Source organism: Psittacula echo (assembly GCF_963264785.1).
Source record: "Psittacula echo genome assembly, chromosome: 1".
In the NCBI taxonomy this organism is placed as follows: domain Eukaryota; kingdom Metazoa; phylum Chordata; class Aves; order Psittaciformes; family Psittacidae; genus Psittacula; species Psittacula echo.
The window spans coordinates 51,328,622-51,345,692 of record NC_137735.1 but is presented as its reverse complement, the minus strand read 5'-3'; the positions used below and the strand labels follow the sequence as shown (position 1 = coordinate 51,345,692).

At 37.7% G+C, this 17,071-nt stretch overlaps 1 protein-coding gene across 2 annotated transcripts in view; it reads right to left on the bottom strand.

The window, feature by feature from the left end:
- GRID2 (glutamate ionotropic receptor delta type subunit 2) overlaps positions 1–17,071 on the bottom strand; it is a gene marked incomplete at its 5' end in the record, with an annotated part of 729,364 nt that overhangs the window by 271,893 nt on the left and 440,400 nt on the right. The gene's annotated exons all lie outside the window — the stretch shown is intronic.

Sequence of the window (17,071 nt, the reverse complement as noted above, 5' to 3'; positions counted from 1 at the left end):
CTGAGAAAGTCTGCACCTCAAAGTCACTTTCTAGACAGAAGTAGCTATAGTTAAACACTAGACAGATGTGAAGATCCTGAGAAAGGGCAAAATTGAGCAATAACAGAGAGATGAGAAGGTAATAGCTTGCCCAGAATGATTAAACAAATAAACATTAAAACTTGCTCAAGTTTGTGTGATTAGACATTGAACAGATGTCTGAAAGACAGTGGATGCATTTAAGTTGGACAAAGATACAGGGACAGGATAAATCTGTTAGTCACCAATACAGATCAGATCCTAAATTTTCCAGACATTACATACATAGAGAAAATGGCAGGAAATAATTATGTCCAATAGCAAATCACCAGCATCCGTACTGTTGGAGTCATCCACAGGATGAAATTTTGGGTTACTAAGAACTATTTGCTAAAACTCACCATAATAATCACCTTTGAGAGACAAGGACTTACTGATTTTGATAAATTCTGTCAACTAATAACTATTACCATTAAATTCTTAGCAAGGTTTTTCATATTTTAAAATTACCATGCAGTAAAGGGATGATGTGAATATGTATTTATACCTTTATTACCATTAATAAATGGACAACTTCATAGGAAATTGAGAGCATGGAAAAAAATAATACATATCACTAATGTAGAAAAAAATAAACATCCATGTGCAGAATGCACAGAAATGTGATGAATATGGAAGAATAAAACTGTACATGCTGAACAAAATATATTAACAGCAGTGGCTTGTACCAAACAAATCCATCCTACAGTTATCATGTGAGAAATGAGATCCTTGGAAAAATAAACACCACCAGGAAATTCAGTTAAAAGTCATACAAAAGGAATCAGTGAAGACATTTTGTGAGAAACACATTAATTGCGGAAAAGTAGAAAAAATATATTTATTTGCACAGGTATGCTTAGTGAGAAATATGTTCTTGTGAAAAACATCTTCTAATACTCCCTTTGTCTTAAATTCATGAACTGTCTTCTGCCTCAGAATAAACTTTCACCACTAAGTGCTGTATTTTCTAGCAAAAGTGATGAATTCTCCTTGCTGAAAATCTGGTATGTTTGCATATCGTAGAAAATTAAATCAAAATAGCAAAACCCATCAGGACAAGAAGGGAAAACCTTAGCAAGTAGAGGTGCAGGACTAAGCAAACTGCAGAATGAATTCAAGTCAACATAGTAAAGGAGAAGCAGGCTGCAATGGAAGTAGAACAATGAGCTGTGAGGAGGTTACATGGTTCTCTACCATGACTCTTGAGGAATATGAAAACAAACATCAAATTTGATAGGTTGATCAAACAAAGAAAACTAAAAATCTTCAAGTAAACCAGAAGCTAAAAGTCCCAGTTTAGTCTTACTGAGTGGAGTAGATATGATTGCCTCGGGCAAGCAAGAAATGTGTGTAGAAGGCAGACAGCTCATCATCTTCAAATCCCAAACGCTCTGCCTTGAGGTCAGATTGATTGAACTGGATAAATTCAAAAAGACAAAGTAGAATATTGATAAAGTTTGCAGGAACATCATAAACCAGTTATGTTTCCACCCTAGCAGGCTGTGTGCTACTAAGGAAGAAGGGCATCTGAAGTCATCAGTACATTAACTCCTGGCAAGGTAAAAATACCAACAAACACTACAAATGAGACTTTGTGAACACCACCAGATCATCACACAAAGGAGGATCTGACTTAGTAACCCCATGAAAAGCAGGATGTTGTGTAATTACAAGGGGCATGATATGGAAAATTTTATTGTCAAAATAAATGGAAGTTGCATGATGACTTTCCCTCTGACAGTATGCAGTGGGCCTCACAAAGAGAGCAAGCTGTTGGCTGTGGTCCATAGGGTCACCAGTGACAATGGGAGAGAAGGCAGCCATGTGCAGAAGGACCTGTCTATCCAAAGCAATGTGAAATCAAGCAATAATCACTTAAGACTAAGAGGCTGCAAATGATTCCACAGTTACAGATAAAGACAGACAAACTGTATTCGTAAGAACAGGAGGTGGCAAAAGTCTTCCCTAAAATTGATATACAAAAGGAGTCAGACATGGCCATATTATATGTACATTTCCATGCAAATCTTGGAAAGCCAACAAGGCAAGAAGGATGAAGCGATACATCTAATTTTAAGTCACAACTGATGTATGAGGCATCTTGAATATCTTGCTCAGTGGAAGATTTATCAGGTTAAACATTAAAAGAATTTCATAATATATTGTGGTAAAGGGAAAATTCACTATAGTGAGACTTACCTTAAAAAGAAGTAAATATATACAAAAGACCATCTGAAAGAATAAAATGCTCCCAAGTGAAAACTATATTAATTGTATTAAAGTATAAACTATATCAAATGTTCTATTCACTTATACTGATCCTCAACAGCCATTAATTTTCTTTGCCCTTCATTAACTCTTCACCTCCTCAAATCTTTCTGTAACAGAGTACCTCAATCAGAAAAGTAGCTTTTCATATCAAGCAATATTACTTCCCAGTTCTGTGATGGGATGAAAATTTGTACTGGGCTTAACATTGTATTTCTCACTCTTACTATGTACATGTATATTTGAACTCAACAAATTTAATGCTGTGAAATTTATTTTGAAATCCAATCAAAGCATTCGCCAAAACTGAAAGCAGCTTCAACAATTTCTCTCAGGGTAATTCTATGCCTCTGTTCTTCTCCCAAAGGCAAGCATTATGCAATTGAGACACACCTGTTTCCCCTATTTTTTTGCAACATACATTAGAAGTATCAAAAAACTTTGAGTATACACGTCTTTTTAGTATTGTATAAACATAACAAAAAATTCCTTGAGCAAACACTAACAATTATACCTCAGAGAACAACACTGCACTGACAGAGAGACACAATATACTTGTAAGCCTCTGATTTGGCTGCTTTATATAACAAGGCTAGTGAACAGAAACAACTATTTGAGATTAAGATTTAAATTTGGATTCCAATAAAAATTCAGTTAATTTCATATGTTAATGCTGTTCTGAAAATAAATCTCATGTGTCTCCGCTTTCCAGATTAGAAAAAAAAAAAAAAAATAGCACAAATAAAAATATCTGTAAGTTATCAGAACTGACCCTGTATTTCATTACTAGTTCTTTCACTTAACTTCTCTACTATTAGTATATATACCTATGTATATTATAAGTAATGTTGCTTGTGGCAACACAGCTGTAAAAAAATCAGATATTAATATCATTTTCCTCTGATAGTGGACAGAAGTCAGATGAAAGTACTGGGTTTTGGATCTGTCAGCAATACTTGATGTGGTCCACCAAATTTCATGTGGTGGTTCATGCACATGGGCAACGGCAAAGGTAGGGGTTTTGTCTTTTTAGTCTGAGGGGTTCGTCTTTTCCTGCAGTTTAGGTGTGATCAGACAGCTAGAATGGGAAAGTGGCAGTACATTATGGGATCTCTCACCCTGTTCTGCCTTTTCTCTCATTCAATGTGCGTGTGGTAGCTCCGGCTACACCCTTTAGCATGCATAAATCCGTCAGCTAGCTTTAAGACAGTGTTTGGTTTTCTACATCCTCTTTGAACACTGTCTTGACAGTCTGCTTGGATTCACTCTTGCAATCCTAATTAGCATTCTTAGTGATGGCAGACTGGAAGCCACTACCTAAACGAGATTAAAATAAAGATTGATGAACTAGACAATGAAAAAGTACTTTCAACTCATCATTAGCACTTGGCAATATGGATGCCCTAACATGGATGCCTTAACAGCAAAGACAGTAATGCTCTCCTTGTAATGAAAGACCCATGACCATAACACACCAGGCTGAAATGTAAAGCACTCGGCTTGGAAGTAAATTTAAAAGCTAGTCAGGAGAAGAGCAGCATGAAAAAAGGTCACATAACTCTGCAGAGGATATAGATATTTGAAAATCTGGGTTTATTCCAGCTTGGAATGAAACCCAAGTTCTGAAATTCTATGAAAGAGATTTCAGAGCCTAGGCTCTCAGGTAGTATGACTATCTTGGAACCACAGACCATAGGAAACTTGAAATTTTTTGATGGAAAAAACCTTGTAGCTGGCCTCAGTCAGAATCTGAGCTCTTGAAGTCATTGAAGTTTTTCCAACATTTAACTTATTTACTGAACAGAAACTGCAGCTTCATTCCTTAAATATTGATTCCAACAGCAGCATACTGCTGGCATGATTTGTGCAATATGAGCATACTTTTTGGCTGTGTATGTGTTAGACAAATATCTGTGAAATAGAATATAAACAAAACAGTCTTATTTCATAATTATTAATTTAAAATAAACAAAACAAAAAAAAAAGGCAGCACAAATCAGATCCACATTTACAGTGCTATCATGAGGATGTGCCAAAGATTTAACAGAGAGTATGAAGTGTGGTGTAATTTACACATTTTAGGCATACATTTTAACCACCTGGTGAGTATATTTTTCAAGTACATTCCTGTGCTGATCTGCAGAATATGCACAGGCCCTGTGACTTAGCTTTTCCAATACTAGTTAATGCTTTTACCTCTAAGGTGCACAGTTCAAACCTGGCTGATGGTTATCATACACTGGTTCTTCAAAGCTGCCAATTTAGTCTGAGAGACAATCACACTGATGAAGTGCTGAGCATGTACCACCTACCCTCCAAACTACCCGTCTGAGACCAAACCAGCTAAGCATTCATAGAAACAGACCTTCATTGAGAAGGCAAAAATTACTCAAATATTTTATAAACCACAGAATGGTTTAGGGTCATTGACTGACAAATTGAATCATACTCTGAAGGGGACTAGGAGCTACTGTACAGCTCAGGTGTGAAGAGCTCACATAAATTTCAACAGCTAAAGAGACAAAGTTATATTTTGCCTTTGACAGAACAACAAAGCACCTGGAAGAGTTCTGACTTAAAATACCCTGGGGCTTCCACGAAGTATGTCTCTATCATGCTATCACCTGGGGATGCTGGAGATGCCATGGGCCCCAGCTGCAGCGTTCTCATTGAAGCAGGAATTCTGCAGACCCAACAGCTCCTCTCTCCTAAGAAAGGAAAATTTCGGTATACAGTATTTATTTATGAAAAACATATCTGCCTTTGAAAGCTGCAAGGACGCATTATCTCTCTTAGTTCGTACACATCCAGGCAATTCAAACATGAACTGTGTTTTAAGGAGATCACACATGAAAGCTTTCATTCCTCAGAGCATCTCAAAATGCCAAGTATGTTACTTTTGAACCTCTCTATTTAAATTAAAGCTTGTAAGAAGCTGCTTTCATCATTGGTTGACTGAACCTGGAGAAAGCTTGAATCATCCCTTTCCCTTAACTTACTTCCTCTCAGCATATCTCATTTCTTCTCAATGCAAAATGGTGAATAAGATATGTAATAACCTATGAGATTTTTTTCCATTATAATCCCACAAGAGAAATGCTCATCCACATGATGAGAGTCAATTTACTTCCCTAAGCTAAAGCAAGCTGGCATTGCCTGAAGGCCTTCTTGTGACCTGTCTCCAAATACCTCAGGAGGAGTTAAAAGGCACCTCTGCTCTGGTGCCTTTATAACTAAATGAATGTCTCATGCAAAGCACTCTTTAAGGCTATTTTATTTACTGATTTCCTAAAGAAAGCTGACAAAAATCTATTTCTTCATTTAATCTGTTCTGAATTTGTGTCCATCTAACTGCACATGAATGCTAGCTCATAAGCCAGATAAAACACAAAAGACCAAACAAAACAGCCTTCTTTCCCCTTTTAAACAAAGTAGGCCACTAGCACCATCAAATTTCCCTTTCCTTTTTTCTTTCTCCTTGTGTTTTTATGTCCAGCCACTGCTTCTTAAATTAATTTGTGCTGACAGCATAAACTCCTATTGCTTCTCATTCTTTATTTGCTCTGAAATACAGGAAATTCTGTAAGACAAAAATTTTATCTATGTTAAGATAAATGTTGATCCCCTTCCCAAGCAAATCTCTTGTGATTCTCAAGATTACATTTCAAGAAACCCTAACAGTATAGAGTATCAATTTTCAGGTTTTGTTTCAGAAAATTGTAGAATCACAGAATGGTTTGGGTTAGAAGGGACCCTTTAACAATCATCTAGCCCAACCCTTGAACAACTAGTTTTAGCAGCACAGATTGTCTTGTCACTTGTAAGTAGAGATAAAATGAGTGAACCCTAACAAGACAGCTTAGGGCTCTTATTAAAAGATGAGGTTTTAGAATGGATGACATAGGCAACCAGCAGATAACATATCTTTTCAAAATCAAAGCAATACTTTTTACATCCATTCTCACAATCAGCAGAAGCAGCTGTTATTTTCATTCATGGAAATTCTGAGATGAATCACAGCCGTTAATTAATTTTCCATTTGAAATTAGAGCATCCACGACAATAAAAAAAAAAGATATCTTTTGAAACCACTTATAAATAAGGTAAGTAATAAAAGTCCTAACTAGGGAAAAATTATGTAGGAAGGTAAGAAACAAATAATTCCTAAAGCTAAAATCAGCCCCTGATATCATAGAATCATTGAATCATAAAATAGTTACAGTCGGAAAAGACCTTAAGATCATCTAGTTCCAGCTCCCCTGCTACGGACAGGGACACCTCACCCTAGACCATGTCACTCAACTTGCTGCAGTCTGTAACTCCTTACACTCTGTGGAGACTACAAAGTCAGCTTCTGTCTGCTAAGTACTTCCAAAATAGAATAAATTGTCTTACAAGAGTCTTCAAAAATCTCTCTGCTGATTATGAAGTGTTCACAAAAGCAAGGTGAATCTTGAGGTACCAAGCATTACAGCAATTTCTTCTAACAGTATACTAAGCATTTTTACTGAAGTGCTGTTAATATTTTCGCAGATAATTGTCCAATTTTGTTGACAAAATTTTTAAAGAAGAATTTAAATTGACATGAAGATTACTGAAGCATACATGGCAAAAAACATTACAGTCAGAATAAAACTACAACACACATACTGAAACAAGAAGAAAAACATGGGGGAGACTGCTCAACTAAATTTCATAAGCAAACTCCCAACAAATATTATGGAAGGGGTGATAGGGTATAAAATTCTATCTTTACTTTTGAGCAAACTAATGAGGAAGATTCATCAGTGCCACAGGGAATGTTTTTAAAATAGAAGAAATAATGACTATTAGTTCTCTTCATTTCAGTCTAACAGATGGGCAAAACAATTCATATACTTATTATGATTCAGTTAATTGTGCTTCATGGTTAGAAACTTTCAACACTGAATTTTCATGTTAGCTAGGAAATCGGTTCTATTTTAGGGAAACCTAGGTAAGCTAATGCACTGGCTATACATCTATTTATTTACTGGTGTGGAGGAAGGAGGCAGAACAGTTCTGCCAATCAGGCAACATGACTTTGGAGGAAGAATTGGATTAGAAACAGTTTTGTCAGATCTTATCTCCACTTTAAGTTAATCCTGTCTAGCTGTCATTTTATTTCAAAAAGACACTTATTCTGTGGCAGCCAATTGCACACTAGTTTTGCAAATGTTCAGAGTGGACTTTTTGTAACAACTACATGAATCAGCCACCCTGAGTCCAGTAGAAAATATGCACTTTAATACAGTACTGTCTCTACTAATGTGTATATGATAGCTTTGTTTCATTAATGTGTTTTATTTTCTTTTTAATTCTGTTTGGCTGGCTGAAGCAATTTGCTCTGTATGGGAAGGCATTTGTCTCTCAAGAGGAACACAACAGAGGTGTTTATAGTGAAGCTATAAACGCAGGGAGGAAGAATAAACAATAACCAAGAGTATCAGATCCAATTAAAATAGCTGGTATAACAAGAGAATATAATTAACTTTGACAGCAATTTAAGAAATCAGGACCAAGAATAACCAACACAAACAGAAGAAGAAAAGAATTATTATGTCTCTAAAGATCATGGGAGGCCAGCCCCTCAGTTATTTGTTTTAGTCCAGAAAACAGCATACCCAGCAAGATCCCAAAGAAGAGAATGTCAATGACTGCGCTGTTAAAAGCCAAGAGCAGCAGAAAGAAATATATAGGAAAGCATAATCCAACAACTGTTTGCACAACAGCAAATATTATGAGATTCTCATAAAGTACATAATATATCTACTCAGTACTTAATCAGTTAAGCTCCTCTTGTCTCAAATAAACATACTAATAAATTAACTATAATTTTCATAAATATCTGTTATAGATTACATATAAAAATGTAGTGAAACTAAAGAGTTGCACTTCATGAATCTGCTGCATTGCAAGTTACAGATTGGGACAGAAAGAGAATTAAGGATAGAAGAGGATACTTAAAAGCTCACTAGGTAGTTCCAAAATTTGAAGAAGAGAGTGCATTCAAACCCAGAATACTGGTCAAAACAAAATAAGACACTACAGCTTTTGCTGTTGACAACAGAGGTAGACCTGATTCACATCTCACAACTATGCTACCCTTTGGCATAGGCTAGAAACCAGTACCATGTGAATATCCATTTACAATAAATGCCTAGACACCATGAAGCCAAAATGAAGAAAATCCAGAAAGAAGAAAAATGCAGAGATATGCTGTGACTTTCTTACGTTGTAGACCACACAAATGCTCCAGTTCACATTGGCTTTGGACACAAACTTCAGTGAGGGTCTCAGACTATCAGCACCACAGTAGAGGATGTAAAACCACAGACAATCATGGTAAGATCTGCAGGATATACTGTTACCACCAGGCTTGTAACATCATGCAGGCATTTGTCTCACTTTTCACGTTGCAAGCATATTGCAAGATGAGCATGCCCATATCTTGCTTCTCCTCAGCTGCTGATATTGCAATCTTAATTAAAAGACAAAACCAATATGCAGCCAACACAAATGTGCCAGCTGAGCTCCTGACTACTAACACGCAACCTTACTTTTCAGGAACAGCAAGGTATAGCCCTAGTTCTAAAATTCATAACAGTGCTTAGGACATGCAGACGGCCACCAGCCCCTGTTCTTTTAGATCTAGACCCTCTGTGTTGGGATAGATTTCCCATTATGTTTCCTCTTAATTTTAGAGACTAAAATAAACTACCCTAGCAACAGCAAGCACAGCATTTTGCCCCAAGAACCCAAACACTACATTGTGAACCTGGATTTCACTCTCCTACTGATACTTCCCTGAAAATGCAGGAACCAAAAGGATTGCTTTAGGTTACAGACACAGTAATGATGCAATTGATACAAATTCCTTTGAAGCTGACTTATTTCAGCAGTGAGACTTACTTTCCACTTTCATTTTTCTGTAACTAAAATGCTTTATCTTCACACTTGTACCCTACGGTAAGTGAGTGCATATAAAATCGATACCATCACTCCATTCATCAAGCATAGGAAAACTGCATGAATTTTCACATCCAATCATTCAGCCATCAGCTGGATGGCTGACACTCATGGCTGCAAGAGCATAAAAAGTCAGGGAATTTGACTAACTGGTAAATTCAAGAACTTTCTCAGATTTTTTTTCTGAAAGGTAAAATCTAGAGTCCTCCAAGACCCCACTTCAATTCTTGCAGTTTTAAAGAACACAAAAAGACTCTTTTGCTACATTTAAAGATCAAAGTTTCAACTTGTTCAGCATTCTGAACAAGTTTTCTGAGCATCCCTTTACTAGAGATTTGGAAGATCCTATGAAGTAAAAAATCCTTTAAGCCTCTAGCTCAGTTTGCAGCTATAAATTCTGTTTTTAAGGTTGGAGAAAGACAAACAAAAGAGCATATATTTCATTACATATATTAACAACAGCAAATAAGAGTGGAGCATGCCAAATGGGATTTATTCCAGCTATGATGTAGAGAATAGGCTCAAAAAAGGCAAGTATGATCTACAGGAGTTTGCAGGTCTAAAAAGCTCAAATGCTTTTCAAAAAACAACTGATGAGAAAGACAACCTTAAAGATTAGAGCATTCAGCTTACTTGTAAGAAAAACAAAGGAGCAAACAGTCATAAACAGTGCAAGATCTGGTTTTAGCCTCTGAAGACCAGCTCTCCTAGACAAATTCTAGTATAATCAATATATACAGTTATGATAAAATGATAGGCAAAGGAGGTAAAAATAGCATTAGGCAAGTTCATATGGCTCTTGCTGATCTTTCACCTTCATCACTGCCATCAAAGAAAACTGCTTGAACAACTCTTGCCTTTAGAGACTTCAGACTTGTATTTTATGTAAATAGGATTGTTTAAAAATTCCCAGAGATCACAAATAAATTTTTACAAAGCAAATGCTTACAATCTCTGAGGGAAATAATAATTAATATCTGCATAATGGAAAAATTACCTTTTTCATTATTATTAGCATCAACTAACTACCAGCTACTGTCATATTCAGCAGTGCCCAGAAAATTATGATGTACATACAAATGTGCTAAGCCATCAAGTCACCTAATGGGATATCCAACATGCTTACCATAAGACCTGTGATAGCTTTTCCAGTCTATCACTGGTTCATCACTGCTGAATTCAACTGACAAATTCATTCTTGCTCTATCTCCAAGCTGCCTTGAGAAGAAGGAACTCTTCAGGCAGTACAGTTCATTTAAAAAAACCATAAAAGGTGGGTTTTAGATGGTAGATGAATATGCTTTTACTTTTGCAGGAAACATATGGATGTACACAAAATAATGGTACTATTTGTCTATTATGCACTATACAAAGGTATGCAAGCATTACTCTTCCTTTTACCTAGGGAAAAAGTAATGAAGTGTGATTCAGTAACACGTTCAAAAGTCACATAGCATGTGCATGGCAGAAGAGAAACCAGCTTTCCTAAATCCCAGTTTGATGACTGCTCCTGAATGTACCTGGGATTGGCAGCCCGTGGCACACATGTAAAAGGCAAACCAGGTGATTTTAAATGGCAGAAGATCAAAAGCTCAGATTTACAAGATTTTCAAGTAGCAAATAGCTGAACTACAGGTAGATCTGTGCCACAAACAGAGGCAGTTACTACCTAGCACATGAAGTTAAGGGATGCATTAGATGACCATTTATTCTCCAAAGCTAATTATATGGGCTTGATATCTATCTGGAGTCTTCCACCTCTCTATGTAAGTTATCTGTTCACATCTGAACAAAAAACCACTAAACAAAAACCATCTACTTCTAGTGGAAACTACAGAATTTTTGCCATAGGTTTCAGTGGAAGTAGCACCCAGCTGCATTGGATTCCTAACTCCTATTTTCAGCTGCATTCACCTCTGTACACACATGTCTATATATACATGTCTATACATGTCTGTAGATCATGTAGCTTTTAACTAAAACTAAATTTTCTTTATTAATAGAAAGAGAAGAACAAAACAGTTAAATGTCAGTGTAACATTCCTTAGGATACATTTAAAACCCAATGAGCACAGTGTCATAGAGAAAGGTATAAAAAAACCCAAACAAAACAAGTAAAAAAGACTGAGCTTCCATGAACCTTGGACACACAAAGGCTGAATAAACCTTGTGGAGAAGAAGTTGAGTAAACTTTCCTAATTCACAGCAAATAAGTTGTTTAATGAAATAACCCTGTGCAGAGTGCTGTGCAACACTAAAGCAAATCCCTGTCACAATCTGTGATTTGCTGCATGATCACATCTAAAGCTAAAACTTGGTAAAATAATAACCATGTCACTTTATGAAAGATAAAAAAAAATTACTTTTTCAAATACTTAGGTTTAAAATGACCTGTTATTTTCAACAGAGGAGTAGTGATAAAATATAATAAATACCAGGACATGTGCCACCATGAATAATCTTATATCACAGAATAAGTCTTACTCCACATTCTATTCACAGTAACCATTAGAAAAAACATGGTGAAGGTTCAATAACATAAGGCATTTTTAAATTACATTTGCTCCTAAAACAGTCACCTTCTCTTTTTCACTTGCCCATTAAATTGCAAGAACTCTTCAGTACTTCATTTACATTCTTTATTCTGTTTTCCCTATACATTTTAATATTTAATTTATAAAGAGTTCTTTTATTCCTGAAAGTAGTAGTGTAGCTTCTCTTCATTCAAGGTAACCTATTTTAGTAGTGTACCACATCCACCTGGGTTAGAAAAAAAACCAAAGATTTCAATTCACCAAAATCATGTGCAGCAGATCTTACTAATGCCTAAAAGCTACATAATTTTAATTTTCTTTGAAAACTAATATAGATAAATAAAATGGCACCTATACAGGTTGGTAAAATAAGCATGTCTGCATACACACAGGTCAACATGCCAGACCTATTGCTAAAACTCTCAGATTTGGCAGCTGCTAGTTTTGTTGAATTTTAATACATTTTAAATAATTATAACCCAGCTCTGTGATGCATGGCAGCTTAATTTTAAGTACCTGTTTAACAGTAAACATTGAAAATATCTCTAGCATAATCACTTGCACGCATGAAGTCCTGACATTATGGGGCTCAATAGTTTCAAGCTGATTGCAGAATGGAGTCTTTGGAATAATAAAAAGCCAATATTTTTTAATTACACACACATATAGTGTGCAGCACTCTCTCCAGTCTGGGAACTGACAATGCTCACTGCACTGATGGCTTGAAATTGTCAAGTCCTCACAACATCTTTGATGGTTATATACATTGCCAATGCTTTGAAATTTCTGCCCGACAAGCTTGAAATGTTGATGATGAATCTTGATGCTGCAGTTAAAAAGTGTTCTCACCCCTTTCTCTAAGAGGTCACTATCCCTGCAACAGAACCAGGGAACTTAGCAAGGGGCATCAAGGTGTACAGTCACATCTGCCAAGCTTGCTGCTGGCATGGGAATCCCTCTGTCAAGGGGAAGAACTGACAGCTGGAGGTGGCAGTGTCTTCAGCACCTAGACCAAGGCCTTACACAGCTTGCCTGTCAAAACTCCAGTAAAATCCCTGGCTGATGCTAAGGCTCTTTTGCCCACAGCTTACTGGATTTTCAATACGTAAAGTCTTCTGCTAATCAACCTAATTTTCCTCTATATCCAAAAAACTGAATCAGCTTCAGCATCCCTCCCTTGTCCTCTTGTTATCACCTCCTGGAGTCTTTGCACAAAACACCACATTCGTATTTCTGCACATAGCTGATAAGGTAGTTTCCTTAGCTAAACAGAAATAAAGTTGTAAGCAGAGATGTCCTGACAGCATACTGACCCAAGTGAGAATACCTGGCTTGCTTCCTAAAGTCTTGCTCCTCTAAGTTGTTTTGCTATCCCCAGAATCTCTGCTGCAACCTGAGTTTCCTTGCCTGTTCCTCTTACTACCCAGCCTTCTCACACTTAGCTTTAGAAAACTTTGCTTTGCAAGGCAGTCTCAACACAGACATGGTTTCTCTCTGCACTTTCCTAAACCTTTTCTAGTGTTTTGAGATACCTTTCTGACAAGACTAACAAGGTGATAGAGACTTTCTTGGCCAAAAGAGTCCCTGCTCTTTTGCTACAGCACCAGGTGAATTTTAATACTTTTGTATTCTGTCACTTGACCCTGGATTTTTGCTCCAATGCTGAGCTGGCAAGGACATCGTATTCCTTTTTCTCTATTTGTCTTCATCTCTTTCACTGACATCCGCTTGTCGTGGGGAAAGAGCTTGCGTGCTCTTGTGAGGTTGGGAGCTATGCTGGTGGTGGCACATGCCTCCGGTAGGGTCTCCCATGCCAGACAGGTCTCAACTGAAGGGTCAGACAAAGTGTGTCCATGGGCAGGATGGGCTCATTAGCCTTCGGGCAACCATCCTAGAAGGACAACTCTAACTTCAAACCCGTGCAGATGGAGCTCATTTAGCCCTGTAAGGGCATCCATCTAAGAGAAGGATACTCTAATCAAACCTACGACCTGAGGACTTTGCTGTCACTGTCCAAGCTCGCTAGGCCCTGCCAGACAAACCTCAGGTGTAAAGGGTGGGGCCAGTTCTGCACACTCTGTGCCTCACCTAAAAAATCCACTGCGCGGGCCCAAAGGGTTTACCCACGCTTGCAAAGCCCTGCAGAGACAGGCGAGGGACAAAATGGGAGGTGATAAGGTGCACTGGAAGTGCACCCTGCATGCAGGCGGTTCAGGACATTGGTCGCTCGAGACTGACCCAGGAGATGACAGTCTTGTTCGGCAACATCCTGAATGACCAAGCAGCCTTTTTTTCAAGGAGAGCACTGCTTGCTCCATATAGAGAGAGGCCTAGAAAACATGGCCTAACCAAAGCTCATCTGCCCCTCCACCTGGTTGGCTAGCCATGGCCAACGGGCATCTTCTGTTGTGGTCGATGAAAGACAAAGAGACAAAGGCATACACCTGCCTCCAAAGGTGTGTCCAGATCCCCACCTATACCACCCAAGGAGACCTTTCACTGTGCTTTTTGGAACAGGATTTGCCTATTCCACATTGGCCTTTTCAGTCATCAGTGTGCTTGTAGTAAGCGTGGGTAAAACCCTTCCCAAATCTTCGTTCGTGAAGTCAAGCCATGAATTTGTCTTCATATCTGCAAGTTCATCAGAGACCAGAAGAACATATGCAAAAAAAAAAACACTACCCTGAAAACAAAAAACAAGTGGCACGCTGTTCACACCAGTCACCAGTGCTGTCAGACAGCATAGCAATTTTTGTGCACGATGGTTGACTCCAAAGTGCTTTTCAGTAATCACAAAAGTTTCAGTGGGAATATTTTGCTTCATCTGTGGGACCTGGGTGATTATTTGAGGGTACAGAAAAATCTCAACCTACTGAAAAAAAAAAAAAAAATAAAAAATTAACAAGCCAGCAGTATATTCCTGGCAAAGCATTTTCCCAGATGCTGCCAAAAACTGATCTGGGAAGAGGTCCCAGTCTCCTCCAGCTCCATACATCCACACCCCTTACTCCCACTAAATGTCACTATTTCAGCAGAGCTTTCCCCTTTTGCCCCTCCATCCCCAGCTCAAAGCAATGAAGGACATCAGGGAATTTGGCTGGACCCCGTCTCTCACTTTACATTAATCCTATAGTCAGTAAGGAGAGATGTTGTGATACCTGCTCCCAATTCTTCCTGCCTTTCAACACTCTACAGAGGGCAAGTTAATACATAATGGTTAAAGAGAAGGTGGGTTTTATCTCTACAGCCAGAACAGTGTATTTACATCTTAATCCCCATTTTGTTGAGTATATAAGCATAGATCTCATCTCTGCAAGCTCTAGAGATGCAAAAGATGGAAAAAAAGAAGCAGTCTAACATAAAAAAGCAGTGCTGCTTAAAAAGCAATATTAAATTAAACCCAATATTCTTACTTAAAAATAAGAATTTCAGAGTCAGAGCAGAGATAAATTCTACTGCAAGGAATCTCAGATTTACAGACTGCCTATTTACACAGGCCAGTATCTGACTATTTACTCTGGAAAAGTTGTTACTTGCATAGTAATCAAGCCTATGCTTACTACAGCTGTTGCAGAGTGAATAAACTCTCTTCTCAGCTAAACAATGAGGGGGTTCAGCAAAATCAGCCATCTAAGAGCAACCAAAGCAGCAAAGACCATGTGAGGTCTGGGGAAAGAGGCTGACAGCTGAATCCAACTAGGCAGCCAAAAACATCTCCTGGGCAGAAAGGCCACAAAAAACCCAAGGGCTTGTCTACATAAGCAGTTGTTTCTTATTAACTTCTTCAAGTTTACATGCTAAATCTATCATCTAAATCTATCTAAACTGAATTTCCAAGTTAAACTAGTCATGCACAAGGCACAGTCTCGGGAATAAGCATGTCTAAGCTTGAGTTGTTTAGGAATATCTTAACCCATTGTCAGTCCATAGGCTTTATAACTTGCTTGTTCATGAAGTGCAGCTGCTGGTTCAACTGCAAAACAGCAGTTTTTAACATCCAGTGGCAAAGCTATCCCAGCAAGTTTCTCCTTGTGTAGACACTGACTGTTGGAGTGCAGTTGCGTAGCTCATTCCACACCACCAACAGAAATAAAGTAAAGCAGTAATCATATTCCTATTTGAGTAACTCTTCCTATTGAGAGGCTCCTGCTGTCAGCTTCACTAGTCACACATCTTGCTCCAAATATATGCTGTTGTGCTGGCAAAACCTGTTAACTGATGTGAGACACTCTTTTTGAGCCTCACTCACAAAAGAAGATAATGACCTTTCCTGGTAGTCTTACAGACTCCAGGAAAGGAGAAACATCGAGTGTTTTGTTATTATTTTTGTGTGTGTGTGTGTCTGTGTGTTTGGTTTTGGATATTTAGTCGGGGAGAGGAATTGTGGGTTTGGATTAGTTGGAGGGTTTGTTGGTGTTTTTTGGGGGGAGAGAGGATTTGAGCGGCTAATGCCAAAGTGACAACTCTGAAAGAAACTATTTACTTTCTTGACAACATACTTCAAAAGATGCCAATGAGTTTGTTACTATGCTTCAATGCGTAAAAATAAATGACAAAGTGTTGGTTTTTTTTTAAAGAGCATTTTTCTTGAGGAACAACAGGAGTTGTGTTCACTAAGTTATTGTAGTTAGAGCCCTGAACCCTGCTGCACTGAGGTTGTAATGTGAAATATATTATGGAAAAATAAACCACTTGTGACTTGGGTGATGAAAACAGTGCAGAATAATCTAAAACATGTCCACAAACAGTTTCTATCTTAGAACGCACTGCAGACATTTGGCTAGAGCTGCAAACCCTCATTTCTCAGAATTAGCAAGCTTCAGTGTGTAATAAGGACAGCAGACTGCCTAGCCAAATAAATAATAGGAAAAAAAATCAAAAAGAAACAAAAAAGCCCTCTTTTAACTAATGTTCCTAAAAGGCATTCACTTGAGACAACATAGTTTTTAAGCCTCAATTTCTGAAGACCTTGGCAATAGGAAAGCATAAAAGAAAAGTAATGCAAGTTACAAATAGATCCAAAGAAAAATAATTGCAGAGATAAAGTGCATTTCTATGGAACAGAAAACAAATACATTTTTAACCACTGGTTGATGATGAAGTGTATACACACGTGAAAAAACATAAAGGAAACAGCACAGTGCTGTGTAAAAAGAACTATGCCACTAATAAAAAAAATGACATGTTGCAATTGAATGTGATATGAAAGTCTTCTGTCACTA